The sequence below is a fragment of the Mustela nivalis genome (assembly GCF_964662115.1).
Source record: "Mustela nivalis genome assembly, chromosome: 2".
Lineage (NCBI taxonomy): Eukaryota > Metazoa > Chordata > Mammalia > Carnivora > Mustelidae > Mustela > Mustela nivalis.
In genome coordinates, this window is record NC_139021.1 from 26,604,390 (window position 1) to 26,619,675 (window position 15,286).

General features: G+C 34.5%; 1 long non-coding RNA gene across 1 annotated transcript in view; it reads right to left on the reverse strand.

The window, feature by feature from the left end:
* Positions 1-8,854, reverse strand: part of LOC309859411 — a 38,236-nt gene extending 29,382 nt beyond the window's left edge. Inside the window, exon 1 of the long non-coding RNA XR_014308674.1 lies at positions 8,761-8,854. This is a non-coding gene — a long non-coding RNA (uncharacterized lncRNA). The remainder of the gene's footprint in view (positions 1-8,760) is intronic.
* Positions 8,855-15,286: the final 6,432 nt, after the last annotated feature.

The following is a 15,286-nucleotide window of genomic DNA, read 5'->3' on the forward strand; positions in this document are numbered from 1 at the left end:
AGACAGAAATTTTACCTAAAATTTTTAATCCTCGTGTTCTTAAGAAATGTAACTTGATAGATAATTGAGGTAGGAGGGGTCATAGGCCAAAAAATGAAAGTACACTAATATATATATATATATATATAAAACATTGATCTGCAGAAGTAAATAGGATAGTTCAAGATAAGACAACTGGATGTAATGTTGTTTATTGTTCTCATATGTTTTAAGATTTATAATACCCAGTGTGAGTGAGGATGTCAGAAGACTTCTATTCTCATACCCCATTAGAGTATAATTTGGAGGATGCTATTTGGAAAATGATGTCAGATTCTGTCAGAATTAAAAGCTGTACTTATTTTCTTCCAGCTCTTCTACTTTTAGGAGTGTATCCAATAGAAATAGTTGTTGCAGATGCCTGGGTGGCTCCGTGAGGTAAGCATCTGCCTTCAGCTCAAGTCCTGATCCCAGGGTGCTGGGATCCAGCCCTGCATCAGGCTCCCTGCTCAGCGGAGAGCCTGCTTCTCCCTCTGCCTCTGCTGCTCTCCTACTGCTTGTGCCCTCACTAGCTCTGTCAGATAAATAAAGTCTTAAAAAAAAAAGACAAAGCAAAAGAAATAGTTGTTGCTTAAAAAGAAAGAAAAGAAAGAAAGACAGACAGACAGACAGAAAGAAAGAAAGAAAAGAAAAGAAAAGAAAAGAAAAGAAAAGAAAAGAAAAGAAACATTTGTTGTTCATACTAACAGAAAAAAATATACCCAAGATAAGTGTACTTTCAGGAAGAATGATTTAATACATACTAATTTCTGCCAATTACTAGCTATGTAAACTTGAACAAGCACTTAACCTGTTTAAATCCCAGTTTTCTTTTCTGAAAGATGAGTTAATATAAATATTAATGAGAGGAAGCTCTCATATGTTGATATTAATATTAAATAAGTTAATATACGTAAAATATTTCACATTTATTAATGTTTTGCAAATCCTATGTAGAGCTACGCCAGCTTTACCCATAAACATACCGACAACGTGGAGGGAATGACAGAGCAACATGACGGAGGGAAACTGGTCACGAAAGAGCTAATGTACCAGAGGTGACCATGTACATTGACCTGCAGTGTATTTTGGGAGCTTCTCATTACAGAAGTGTAGCTTTTCCTGTAGTAAAATTACTATTCCATTTTCATGTTTGTTTATATATGTATGTTTTGTCAGTCAGTGGATACAGTTTTAAAAATCAAACTGTTAAACTGTAGCTTCTTCTCAGCAGGAAAACAGTGCTATGGATAAAAGTGAACTTGAATTTTTAATTCTGAGCATTTTAAGTTCTTTATTTTTTTAATAAGACCTTTTTAAATAATATAAAAACAATGTGAAGAATATTATAGAATAACATACTAATTGTACGATTATCCAGAATTTTATAGGACACATCTGATTTTTATATGAACCATGTAAGTCATAGGCAATGTGTGTGTGTGTTTGTTTTTAACTAATGAAGATGTGGAGAATCAGAGATTAAACTATTTAAAATTATTCTGAGAATATATGTTTGCACTGAGACATAAGCCTGGGTCACTGAATTTAGGCCTCATCTTCTTTTACTATGCACTAAATTTAAATTTCCTTTCAATTAACTACGTGTTCTTAACTTGGTGTTAAATGTCATTTATGAGGGTCTGTACCTAGTCTCATTTTGTGATAATGTCTTCATTTTCATTATCTAATAATTTATTAGAACATCTTTGTTCAATTTTCATTTCCTACTTGGCACTGTCCTACATCCTAAGAATTCAGACCTACGTATTAGTACAGTGCTACTTCTCAAGAGGCTGGGTCTCTGACAGCTCAATAAAATATCAGCCCTAAATTGATAGATACAATGTTACATATGTCTCTGCTAACATTATTATGATTCCAAAGGATCCAAGTTTCAAAATTCCTTAAAAAAAAAAAAACATAAGATTGAATTGGTAAAAGGAAGAAATGGCATCAATAAACCTAAACTAAGGAAAATTGCTTAGAACATTTTGAAAACACACATTTTTTTCCCCCTACCATTGAAGCATTCTGCTAAGGCTGGACCTTTCTGGAGAACCAACAAATGACATTAGTGCTTCATTTAAAAATCAATATCCATGTTCACTTTATGAATTTCAATGGTTTTTAGGTACGGGTCTCTCAAAAAGCTCATTCCTTAGATGTGCTCTTGAAGACAGTGCTGACAAATGGAACTGAGCTATCAACACTTACCAACAACAATGTCTGATCTTATTTTAAGTATTTAGTTTATTCCTGATATTTTTGTGAGACTATCATTCATATTTCCTTAGTAGAGGTAAAAGAAGTATGTCCAATGAAGTAAATAGCATAGATAATTGTTTAAAACTGCTGAGAAGACTTGGACAGGAGTATTTTTTGTACAAATTAATTTCTATTATGTTTTTATTTTTTTTTTTAACTTTACATCTTTGTGGATCTATGTGAAGAAATAGGAAAGAAATTCTTAGAAATATATATTAATTTGTTTAGGGCTTGCTATGTATGAAGTGCCTTATGAGAGGTTAATTCCTGGAGTGACAAAGAAATAAAACACTCTTTTCTCTTTCATGGGGACTTGCAGCGGGAGAGAATTATGTATCCTCGTATTATAAAGAAGAGAAAGCAGAGAACAAAAAAGTGGTATGTGTTAACCAGAAATTGTTCTACTATTTCTGATTTTCACTTAGTTCATTCCATACCAGCCACTGTTGTGAAAGTAAGCATTGGCTCATTCCATTTGGAACTATTAAGAAAGTTATTAACATTCTATGACATAACATGGGGAAGTATATTTGAAGCTTTTTAAAATTTGCTGCTTTGGGCCAACATCAGAAGAGTTTACACTTCTCATACTCATCTAAAATCTAAAGAAGGCTTGTATGCTTCCAGTAGGATCATATTATTAAGTTCAGGAAATGATTTCTCCTCAAAGTCACAGCAGTACAATTAGATGAAATGCATAGGAACGCGTTCGGAGACCTCTCAGCCTCACCAGTAATCCAATCACTGAACAGTATGCAAATGACCTAACAGGAATACAATCAGAACTACAAGAGCAACTAATTTCCATTTCTATTACTGCTTAATGAGATTGTGCTGTAATTTTAAGGCAGTGGAAACCTCCAGGAAGGGTGGTGTTTTTTTTTTTTTTCTTTCTTCTTCATTTATTTTTGCTTTATTGCAACTACTTCCACCAATCAGACTGAGTGAGAAATTACTGCCTTATCTGATTCCACCACTACAAAATGTTCCTAAAGTAAGTTTTTCTCCTTATGAATGTGTTTTGCAGTTTGCTAACATAAGAATTAAAAAGTAAATGTAGCCATAACAATCTTGATTTTCTTCAGTGTACTTGTGTGATATTTCATAATCTACACTCTATAAGACCTTCTTGATCTATATCCTATCACTTAGCCTGTCAACCATTTTAATATTAAAATACCTTCCAGAGAAAGGTAATTCCTACTTCGTAGGCATTGAAATCCACTGTGTAGAAAAGTTGTTTCCAGGTTGTTTTAGTTAAGGCTAGTACAGGGTACTATTATGAAAATCACTGAACATTTGAAATGAAAGGACATTTAGAAATTATTATCCACTCACTATATTTCTCCTTCATTCTAAAAATAAGATGTTAAAAGTTTAAAATTATCTACCCAATGGTTCCGAGATCTGCTGATGGAACTACCTATCATGTCTCCTGACTTGGAGTTAATTAGGTTTGCATTTCTGTTTTCTTCTCTAACTTTATTCTTTCTTTTCTTGCATTATGACTCCATAGTATTAATAGTTACTAGACTTAAATGTTTAATCTCTATGAATTTATGCTATATGAATTGTGCTTAGTGCTTTTTCTATTTTTCATCTTTAAAACAGCCAGTGGAATAGGTACAATTATTTACCCCTTTTTATAGATAATACAGTCTGGAATGTTTAAGTGACTTTCCTAAAGTTGTGCAGTAAGTGATGTTATCAAGAAAAGAAACATATACCTATATGACTCAAAGCCAAAGGCTTTAAGCACAGCTGGAAATTACTCCAGTAATATTCTGTGGGCTTACATTTCTCTCTCTCCTGGATCCAGATATTTCACTTTCCTGTAAGGTTCACCCAAAACTAACTTTCAAAAGTACTTTTATTAACTAACTCACCCTAAGGAAAGATGAATCATGGTAACAATGTATTGTCTTTCTGGAGATATTTGATTTTTATCAAAGGGACAATGTTATAAGCCCAAAATTTAAAATTGTAGTGTTAGAAACTCACCCTTCAGTAACTGCTTATTAAAAAAAAAAAAAAAAAGACTCAGGGTCAAGAGAATCTTTGTTGTGTCCTTGATTTATTGCCTCCTATGGAGTATGATGAAAAGAGACTAAGTTTTAGAAATATAGTTTATTTCTAACTCTGACTTCAAACTCATTCATTGGAGGAATAGGGGAAGCTTACTTTATATTTCTTTTTTTTTTTTAAGATTTTATTATTTATTTGACAGACAGAGATCACAAGTAGGCAGAGAGGCAGGCAGAGAGAGAGAGAGAGAGAGGGAAGCAGGCTCCCTGCGGAGCAGAGAGCCCGATGCGGGGCTCGATCCCAGGACCCTGAGATCATGACCCGAGCCGAAGGCAGCAGCCCAACCCACTGAGCCACACAGGCGCCCCACTTACTTTATATTTCTGAGCCTCAATTTTCTTTGGAAAAAATTTGGACATATTAATAATACCCGATGCATAGAATTATTAAATTGTATTTTATAACCATTTCCTTATTTGAATGGGGAGATGAGGATACTATGAATAACTTAATTTTCAAAATTTAAAGAGACTCTATTTTATGTAAGTCGTAGATTCTTTGATTAGGAGACAACTAGGCGAACCCTATGGTCTAGTGATGTTGAAATTTTTCCTCCAAGGTGATTTGATGATGCAGTGGGAATGTAAGATGGTCAGTGGGTCTGGAATGGCTCTCTCATCTCCGTCCACAAAGCACTCAGTTAATCTCCAATTTTATATAATACATGTATTTCATTCTTACATTAGATTTCACTTTAAGAATGAAACCCATGGAGGGGCGCCTGGGTGGCTCAGTCAGTTAAAGCCTCTGCCTTGGGCTCAGGTCATGATCCCAGGGTCCTGGGATGGAGCCCTGAATTGGGCGCTCTGCTTGGCGGGGAGCCTGCTTCCCTTCCTTACTCTCTGCCTGCCTCTCTGCCTGCTTGTAATCGCTGCCGGTCAAATAAATTAATAAAATCTTAAAAAAAAAAAAAAGAATGAAACCCATGGCTAAAAATAACTTGAAATTCATTGATTTTGTACAAATCCTTTACAGGTAAGCAAAATACCTTAATAATTTTCTATACTGTATAATTATACTCTATTGTACAAAATACATGTCTCAACAAAACTGTTCAAATCAGTCTATGTTATTTGTTTTGTAACCATGTTTTTTGTATAAGATATTTTATAAGAATCTGTTCTCTTCAATATTGTTTAAAATGTGTTAAGTTCAATACATGGTTTTGTAAACTCCAAGAAATATATATATCTTTTTTCTTACAATAATATATATATTTTTATCTTTAAAAAAAACTCTCAAAAATATCTAATAGCCATTCATGATTTTCACTCACACAGCCATTTTAATCTTTCTACCTGAAGTGGCTAACTGTATTTTAATTACTGTTTATTTGAAAAAGAATAAATTGTTCTTTATAAGCTTTTCTTTTTTTTTTTAAGATTTTATTTATTTATTTGACAGAGAGAGATTACAAGTAGGCAGAGAGAGAGGAGGAAGCAGGCTCCCTGCTGAGCAGAGAGCCCGATGTGGGACTCGATCCCAGGACCCTGAGATCATGACCTGAGCCGAAGGCAGCGGCTTAACCCACTGAGCCACCCAGGCGCCCCATTTATAAGCTTTTCATAGTTCTGATTCTAAATACTATATTCACACTCATTATTTAGATTGTTTTTGTCCAAATATATTAACAGAACAATTTACATTAAATCCACAGAATCTAACCAATTTCAGTTTTAACTGAGTCAGTATTATACAATATTAATTTGGCTTTTAGTAATATACTAAGAACATTATGAAAACTTCAAATCAACTATAGGTTATTCTAATACTACATGAAATATTAATTATAAATTTGTTATTAAAATCTTTAGGTGGAACAATGAAGAATTTTTGTTGTATGACAGAGTGTCCATGCTTAGAAATTTTTGTTAGAAAAAGTTATAATAGGAATGCCTGGGTGGCTCTGTGGGTTAAAACCTCTGCCTTCGGCTCAGGTCACGGTCCCGGGGTCCTGGGATCGAGACCCACATCAGGCTCTCTGCTCAGCAGGGAGCCTGCGTCCCTTCCTCTCTCTGCCTGCCTCTCTGCCTGCTTGTGATCTTTGTCAAATAAATAAAATCTTAAAAAAGAAAAGAAAAAGTTATATAAAATTCTGATTTTGTGTTTATTGCTATCTTTTCAGTTATGCTTTCATGAAATATGTAATATCCTTAGATAATATATTAATTTTTCCTCATTTTCTTTATAGTCTTACATTTTGCTGCATGTAATTTTCTGTGTCTCATAATTTATGTTCAACAATTATTTTATTTTATTTTATTTTTTTTTTAAAGATTTTATTTATTTATTTGACAGAGCACACAAGTAGGCAGAGAGGCAGGCAGAGAGAGAGAGAGAGAGAAGCAGGCTCTGCACTGAGCAGAGAGCCCGATGCGGGGCTCGATCCCAGGGTCCTGGGATCATGACCTGGGCCGAAGGCAGAGGCTTTAACCCGCTGAGCCACCCAGGCGCCCCAACAATTATTTTAATATTCATCCATGCTCATTAAGGCAACTGGAGGACTCCCCTATACCACAAGGTACATTCATTTGTCAGTGTATACGAGGATTCTGTTCAGTGTTTTACCATAAACAAATAGTAAAATGTTCAGTGCTCATCTGTATGTATTTATACATGTTTGCAGACATGCATGTACAGAATTTTGCTAGTTATATACCTTGAAATAGAATTGATGGCTCAAGAGGATGGACAAATCTCAAACAAAAAAGGTCAATTGTCTTCCAAAGTTCTTATATCAATTTCAATTAACACCAACAGTGCCCAAAGGTTTAAGTATTATGTTCTTCAAATCTATCTATGCCTTCATTTTTATCTATCTGGTAGATCTTAAAATAATATCTCACTGTGGTTTTCTGCTCCCCTGATTATTATGAGATAGAACATCCTTTCTAATGTTTTGGGGCTATATTTATTTCTTCTATTAAATTCATCTTTGTATCTCTTGATCACTTTATATTAATTTGAACCTTAAATTTTTGTATACAGAAGTTATATATCCTGGATAGTATTCCTTTGTCAATTAGAAGTGTTATTTCTTTGTCTTAGTTTATAAATTTCCCTCCTTATTCTTTAAATTGTATCATTTGAGGAATAAAATTAACTTCCATTCCTAATATACAAAGGCATTTTACAATTGAGTAGATGCTGACTTTTATCATGCATTTATTCTTAATGAGATGTTTTACATATTTTTTCCCTTTAATCTGTTATACTTTCTGTTTTAGGGTTCTTCTGAGAAGCAGAAGGAGAAAAAGAAAGGTAAATATTTACATATATAACATCTATCTGTCTGGAGAGTTTTTTAAGGAATTGGCTTATCTGACTGTGGAGGATGCAAACTGGAGACCCACGGAAAAGCTGATGTGGCAGCTCCACACCAAGGCAGTCTGCTGGCAAAATTCCCTCTTCCTTGAAAGAGTATTATGGACTTTAATTGATTGGATCAGGCCATACCCAGTTAGGACTACAACATATGAATTTTGAAGGGGTACAATTCAGCCTCAAACACTTTCCATATGTTTCTGGAGTAAACGAAAGTAAGTCATATTTATATGAATATTTATATCACATAGTTTATATAAAATGTGTATAGATATATATATATGCATGTGTGTGAATACGGGGTATAATACGACAGTATAACATTGTAATTGAGAACAAAGAGCCTAATTGCCTGGTTTTGCATCTAAGATCCGCCACTTATGACATGTGATTTACAGATTGATAGCTTTTAGAATAAGATTTAGTATATGCTAACTACTCAGAGTATTTTCTAGGAAGTTGGTAAGAGTGAGAATGTATTTATAAATTCATGTATTTGAGATTTTTTGCATTATTTTGTCCACAATATTGACCTGAATGGTAGAAAAAATAATGGCCACCCCAAAACGCTCATATCCTAATGGCTGGAGCCTGTAAATATGTTCTGTTATGTGGCAGAGGAGAATTAAGGTAGCAGATACAATTAAGGTTGCTAAGCAGCTGATGTTAAATTAGGGAGATTATACTGGATTATCCAAGTGGACCCAATGTAATCGCAATGGTCCTTAGATGTGGAAGAGGGAGGCAGAAGACCCAGGGTGATGTGGTCTAAGAGGGACTCAACCATCTGGTGCTGGCTTTGAACATGGGAAGGGCCGGTGAGCCGGGAAAGTGTATAACTACTAGAAGCTGAAAAGGAGGAGAACATGGCATTTCCTGTAGAACTTCCTGTAGAGAATACAGCTCTTGATTTTAGCTCAGTGAGACCTATTTTGGACTTGTGACCTCAAATCTATAAAATAATTAGTTTTCTTTTAAGCCACTAAATTTTTGGCTTAGCAGTCTTAGAAAACCACCGCAGATTTCCGAACTTCAAAGTGGAATGAATGCTCCTATACCAAATACCTGAAAATGTGGAGGTAGCTTTGAAGTCGGGCAGTGAGCAAAGGCTATGAATATTAAAGAACAAGGCCGAGACAGCGTTGAATAGGTGAGTAGAAATAAGAATGTTAACCATTCTTCTGGTGAAGACTCAGAGGAAGTGAGGACATGGTAGAGAAAACCTTACTGACATCATGTTTCAGATTATGACTCATAAATACGTACCACATCAGTTTTTGCATCATAGAATTGCCATCTAGTTAAGGAAAAATGTGTTCACAGAACTTTCAGGGAGTGGAATAGGTGATGTATGGGTTTACAAGGTAAAAAACAAATGTCAATTTAACTGCATGTTCGATCATTTTTGCTTCATTGATTAGCACCGTAAGATATCACACCATGTTAGTGCAACAAGAATTGCCAATCAGTCCTCCCTTGCAGGATGTTTTCTCTATGACCCAAATCTCTTTCTCTAGCTTCTCCATTTTCCTGCTATTCCTTTAACCATAACTAAACTATGTATCTTTCTTTACATTCTTCAGCATAATTACAATAGCTCCTTTAAAATCCTTACCTGCTAATTTTATTGATAATATCAAGTACAGCCCAGGATGTAGGACTACATTATTGCTGTTCTATTGGCCTGAGACATTAGGACTTTAAGCCTGTACCAAGACCACCTTTGGAGTACCTTGTTGTGTCATGTCTCCCTCAAATTTCCACCGGGCTTTTTTAAGGATACTTTTAAAATATGGATATTTTAACATATCTAAATAATTTTGCACTGATTATAATTATTGTTTTTCTTTGCACAGATGTCTTTTTTTGGCACATGAAATATACAGAGGTGTGTCATGACTAATACTGGTTGGACAATCAAAGCACCCATACATGGTAATAGAAATTTCATAAGATTTATGATTTATAATTTTAGCATGGGATAATTTGGATCATATATTTCATAATTTACTTAACTATTTTCACATTCTTTTAGCAGATCTACCATATTTCCTCTATTTAAAAAAAATAAATTCTGCCCTTTCCTGGGAGGGCAGGGAGGAAGTATGAATTTTGCCATTTCTGTGTTTGATCTCACCCTCCCCTTTAACTAAATAGTTCTTTCAAAAGGATCTTATTTTAATTACAAGAAAGGGGACCTTGACTGAGAGCTAGCCTTGATGAAAACAAAACAAGCAAACCCAAACTCCAGAAGTAGCAAATAAACTCAGTAGAAATAAAGCTATTCAGATATCTGTAATCAAAATAACCAAATAACTATTTTCTATTTTCAACATTATTCTTTTTAGGATTTGACACTTTCGGAAGCCACATTTTTTTTTTCCTGGCAAATTTTACCTATTACTTTCTAGAAGATGATCAGAAAAGGGAGATTTAAAACAAAATCAGCAATTGAGAAACGTAAAGAAAAAGAATTAGATTAGAGATATTCATGAAAATGTTTGGGAAAGTACTGAGTCTTTTGCCAGAATTGCACCTGTATTCTAAGCACATGCACTATTAAGTCCCCATTTTGAAATATTTAAAAATGATCTTTTAAAAACAGTTAACATTCTCTGTACATAAACATCTTAAAATCTCTTCAGCTCTGACTGAGATAATGAGATAAGCATAGCTGGAATCCTAATATGATTGTGCTTTATGCTTTCATTTTTGTCCACAGTTCATAAATAGCTATATTATCTGTCAATGTTCTGATTGCACTTGTGAAAGAAATAATATGTTTTTGGAGTGAAAAAGAAGATATGCATCATCAGTCCTTTAAACATATGATATTTGATACAGTTAAGAGCATTATAATATACCAGTGTTGTCTTCTCTCTGTAACAGTGATACTGCTGAAATATGCTCAGTAGAGTGGAGACCATAAATTGCTTTCCCACAATAGCAGTAAAATGCTGACATTAGTCACCTATACTCTTTGGTCAGCCCTCTCATAACAAGCTTGGCACACCAGCTGTATTTTTTGTTTTATTTTAGGTGTACCGCTTGTAGTTTACTTACACCTCTACAGATGGTATCTGAGATCTTAAAGCAGCATTAGGTTATAAAATTAGCTGTGGAACTCTGTTTCCAAATGAAATCTTTCTTTGAGACACACTGTGTAAAGCTCATAAAAGTTGAGCTAGAATTACAGATGAGATTAAATTCTCTCTCCCTTCTGCCCCTTCCTAGGTTTTCCCAGAGAACATTCAGCCCAGAACCCTATGAATCACTATTTAAAACCCCCCATAAACTAATGCCTCTTTAAAAAAAAAAATTCAAGCATCAAAAGACCAGAATGATATGCTGAAAATTAAGAATTACGTTGCTGTCTTAGCCAATATTTTGAATGATTATTACTTGTGAGTTATTATGCTGAGCATTTTAGGTGCATTATGCTAGGTTTTCTTTATTCTCATCACTGGAAGATAAGTATTATTTCTGAGCACCATTCTTAATCCATTTTATTAAAATAAAACAGAGACACAGTGGGCCAAAATTTCCCATATATAATGGCTATAGGCCTAATTTAGATGGAGATGATTTTACTCAAAAGACTACTTATAGAGTGGACATACAGTATTTTCTGTCTGACCTCAATTTCATCATTTCTAGAACTATACATCTTTCCCTACTTAAATCTATGTGATCTTAATGGGGATGAAAGTGAAGATCCACTACTCCATGATAAATACAAGCATTTACCTAGAGTGGCCATTAAAAATAATTCTGCCTTATAAAATGATTGATCCGGAGTGAGGTATAGAAGTAGGGCCAGTTTTTTTTTTTTTTTCTGAGATCACTATATATGCAGGAAAGTCTCTCTCACAAATTTTAAGCACCTGTAAACCCAGATCTGCTTGGAAGGGGGGTGGGTACAGATCAGTGTCTCTCTCATCATGTGGATATAGTGTACCATGAATTTTTCAGTCATGAGAAAAAAAGAACATTCTTTTAATTTTTGTTTTTTCATATGAACTAATGAACTAATTCAGGTTGGCTTATCTCTTCTATTTGGTCCTAATCACTACAAAATGGCTCTCTTCTTTTGCTTTTACTTTTTAGATTGAATTAGCCCCAAACATATGTAATAAAGAAAAATATATTTGTCAAGCATAATACTACTGAGCATACAGAAATGTGTAAGACATGACTTTATTTGAAGAAGGGGTTGAGAAAGACATAAAAAAATATACTGCAATGCAAAGGGATACAATATAGCTGAGTTGTGCTTCAAATATCAACTTTTCCATTGGACAAGGAGATGTACGGAATCTTAGGGTAGTCATGAAAATGAGGGTGAGTGAGGGAGCTTTTCAAACTGAGGGAATTTGATATGCAAATTTCAGAGTCGAAAGAAAACATAAACGTCCTGGAAGAATTGAGGCATTCTTTGGAAGAATCCGTATTACAAAGGAATGGAAAGAATACAGTCAACACTAATCTAAAACTTGGACCAAGACGTTTTAGTAACTTAGGTGTACAGTGTAATGTTAGGTATTATTTTACATATTTTATTTAAGATATATTTGAGTTTGGGGGGCAAGGTAGACTGTAGTTGTTATGAATGAGAAATAAATATTCTCTGTAACTGGTATTTAGAATTCTATCTTGGTTAATTGAGTATCCAGTCCATAACCTCTTTTAATATGTATTTTCTATACAGATATTCTAATTATTTTTTTCTCCATGTTAACATTTCATAGTATAATTTCACTAACTACATACTGGCACTGGTAATTGCTGATTTTCTCCAATCTGATGAAAGATAGGGGCAACATGAGGAAAAAAATAATCTCCTTATGACATATTTTTGACTCTGAGTAAATATTAAGTAGAGGCAGGTAATAATATAGAGCAGCTATTTCATGCCATTTAATCAGTCACTAGTCATAAAGATCCAACAATTAAAAGAAATTGATTTTGCACTTCTCTATTTGAGAACCTTTTTTAATTCCACATACACTTACACAAATTAATAAAGCCTGATTTAACACTGTACTCCAGTATCCTGACAACCTAAAAGTTTATGTTACCAATCTCACGTCCTTCCATTTTATTGTCTCAGTTTTCCCGTTACGCTCAAACTCTATTTCATTTACCACCACAGATAGTATTCTCTCCTTCAGGACACCTGAAATTCTTCACACACCCTTTCCATCCTGAGTAAACTCTTCATTCCTATTTACTTTTTTTTTTTTTTTAAAGATTTATTTACTTGAGGAGAGAGAGCAAGAGAGCAGAGGTGCGCGGCGGGGGTCAGGAGAGAGGAAAAGAATCTCAAACACATTCATTCACCGTGGAGCATGGAGCCCATGCAGTCCTGGCTTCATCTCAGGACCCTAAGATTATGACCTGAGCCAGAATCAAGAGTCCAGTGCTTAATGGACTGAGCAACCCAGGTGCCCCCAAAACACTTTATGTTTAATGGTGCAGCTCAACAGCCATTTCTTTAAATACTTTATTTTTTAGATTTAGTTTTGAACACCGTATTTGCTACTACCACCACTGTTTAGCTAAAGACCTGGGAGAAGGCAGAAGGGAAAAAAAGAGAGAGAAAGAGAGAGAGAGAACCAATCACAAAATAGTCTAACGACAATGTAGAGGAATGGCCTGCATTTTCATGTAATGACATCCTTGTAGTTGGGTATTTGGGATCCACTACTCCCTTTTCTAACTGGTCTTCATTTATTCATCTAACAGTTAGGTTCTAGGCATTGTACTACAGTAAAAATTATAGCATTCTTCCCATCAGGCCCTATAGTTTTATTAGGAAAACTTTATAATTACACATTATGAGCAGAATGTGATAATTACTATAATAGAATAACCTATGGAGGGTTCTGGAAATAGGAAGGAACATTTAGTTTCCAATAAGAAATACTATTTTAGCTTTTTTTTTTTTAATTTTTCTCTCAGTTTCACAGATAATTCATGTTCCCTGTTTAAAAAAAAAACAGAAATAAATCAGAGTATCTTATAATTTATAATACAATTTCTCATGCATGCTTTTAACTGAAATCACCACAGTTCCTTGAACATACTGAAGTATTAAAGTATTTTATAATATTTTATATAATGCCCCTTTACATGATCACTTACAAATGGGCTAAGCAAAATCACAAACCAACCCAACCAATTGTGCACCCAAATGGACACATACCCTGTAAGTCCTTCACCCTCATCTTCTGCTACACGCAAATGGTTCCTCAGTTACTTATGCAATGAAGCTCATAGATACAGTCTATCAATGTCAGGGCTGTATTTTAATTAACATAAATATTTTACTATTAATCATTTTTCCCAGTGATCTGTTTTTTCATCAAAATAGTCATACTCATTAATCATAACTATAATCTATCGTTTTCTTAAAATATTTATCTATCTTCCATAAAATCTACCTTTCTTATCTTATAACTCACAATTATACAAAGGAAAACCTATGAGACAAACTTGAAACATCGAGTTCCTTTAGATTTTGTCTCAGTATTAACAATGTCCTTGGGTCTATCCATCATTATAATGTATTTTGTCATAACATGATTAAGTGAAGAAGTAATTTGCACTGTTTTGAAAATGGCTTTGGTTATGAAGGCATCATGCTTCCATCTGGTTCCTTGAGCCAGGGTTTTGCTATTATAGAGCACACTAATACACAACACTAAAAGGTATGGAGGGCCAGGTTGTCACAAAGCACCATGAAAAAATTAAATGCTTACTCTCCAGTTTCTATTGGTTATTTTAGGCACCCTTTATGTTTTGGAAAATATTTCTATAGGTTGCTCCTTGAGGAGACAAATTTGTTTCGGTTGTTTTTCTTCTCGTAGAAGAAACATAAACCGATAGAGGCATGTATATTCCAATTATGGTTCTTCAGTTTGGATTTATGCATATGTGTGGGCAAAGGGACTTGGGTAATATCAACCCTTTCGTTCACATATTGAATATTCACTAAATGCTAGGAACTGTGTTAGTGCTAAACAAAGCACATGGATAGAGCTTAGAACATAATGGGGATGCTGTTTTAAAGTATCACCAAAAAAATCTTTTTTTTTTTTTTTAAGATTTTATCTTATTTATTTGACAGAGAGAGATCACAAGCAGGCAGAGAGAGAGAGAGGGGGAAGCAGGCTCCCTGCTGAGCAGAGAGCCCGATGTGGGACTTGATCCCAGGACCTCGAGATCATGACCTGAGCCCAAGGCAGCGGCTTAACCTACTGAGCCACCCAGGTGCCCCCACAAAAAAAAATCTTAATAAATGATTACAAATGCAATTACATCCTCTCAAAGAAAGAACCGCATGAACAAAGAGGAGAGAACTACTTTAGATGACCTCTTCAGCTAGGACTTCTGACCTCTTCAGCTAGGACTTCTGACCTCTTCAGCTAGGACTTCTGTAAGTCAGTATCTCTTCTCTACTGAGGCTTGGAGAGCCACAAAAATGAATAAAACTAGAGGAAAGAGATTCTTGTTAGAGTGAAGAAACAGCACTTAAAAAGGCCTTGGTTTGGGGAAATAAATGATTTGTTCCAAAAAATCTGAACTAGGA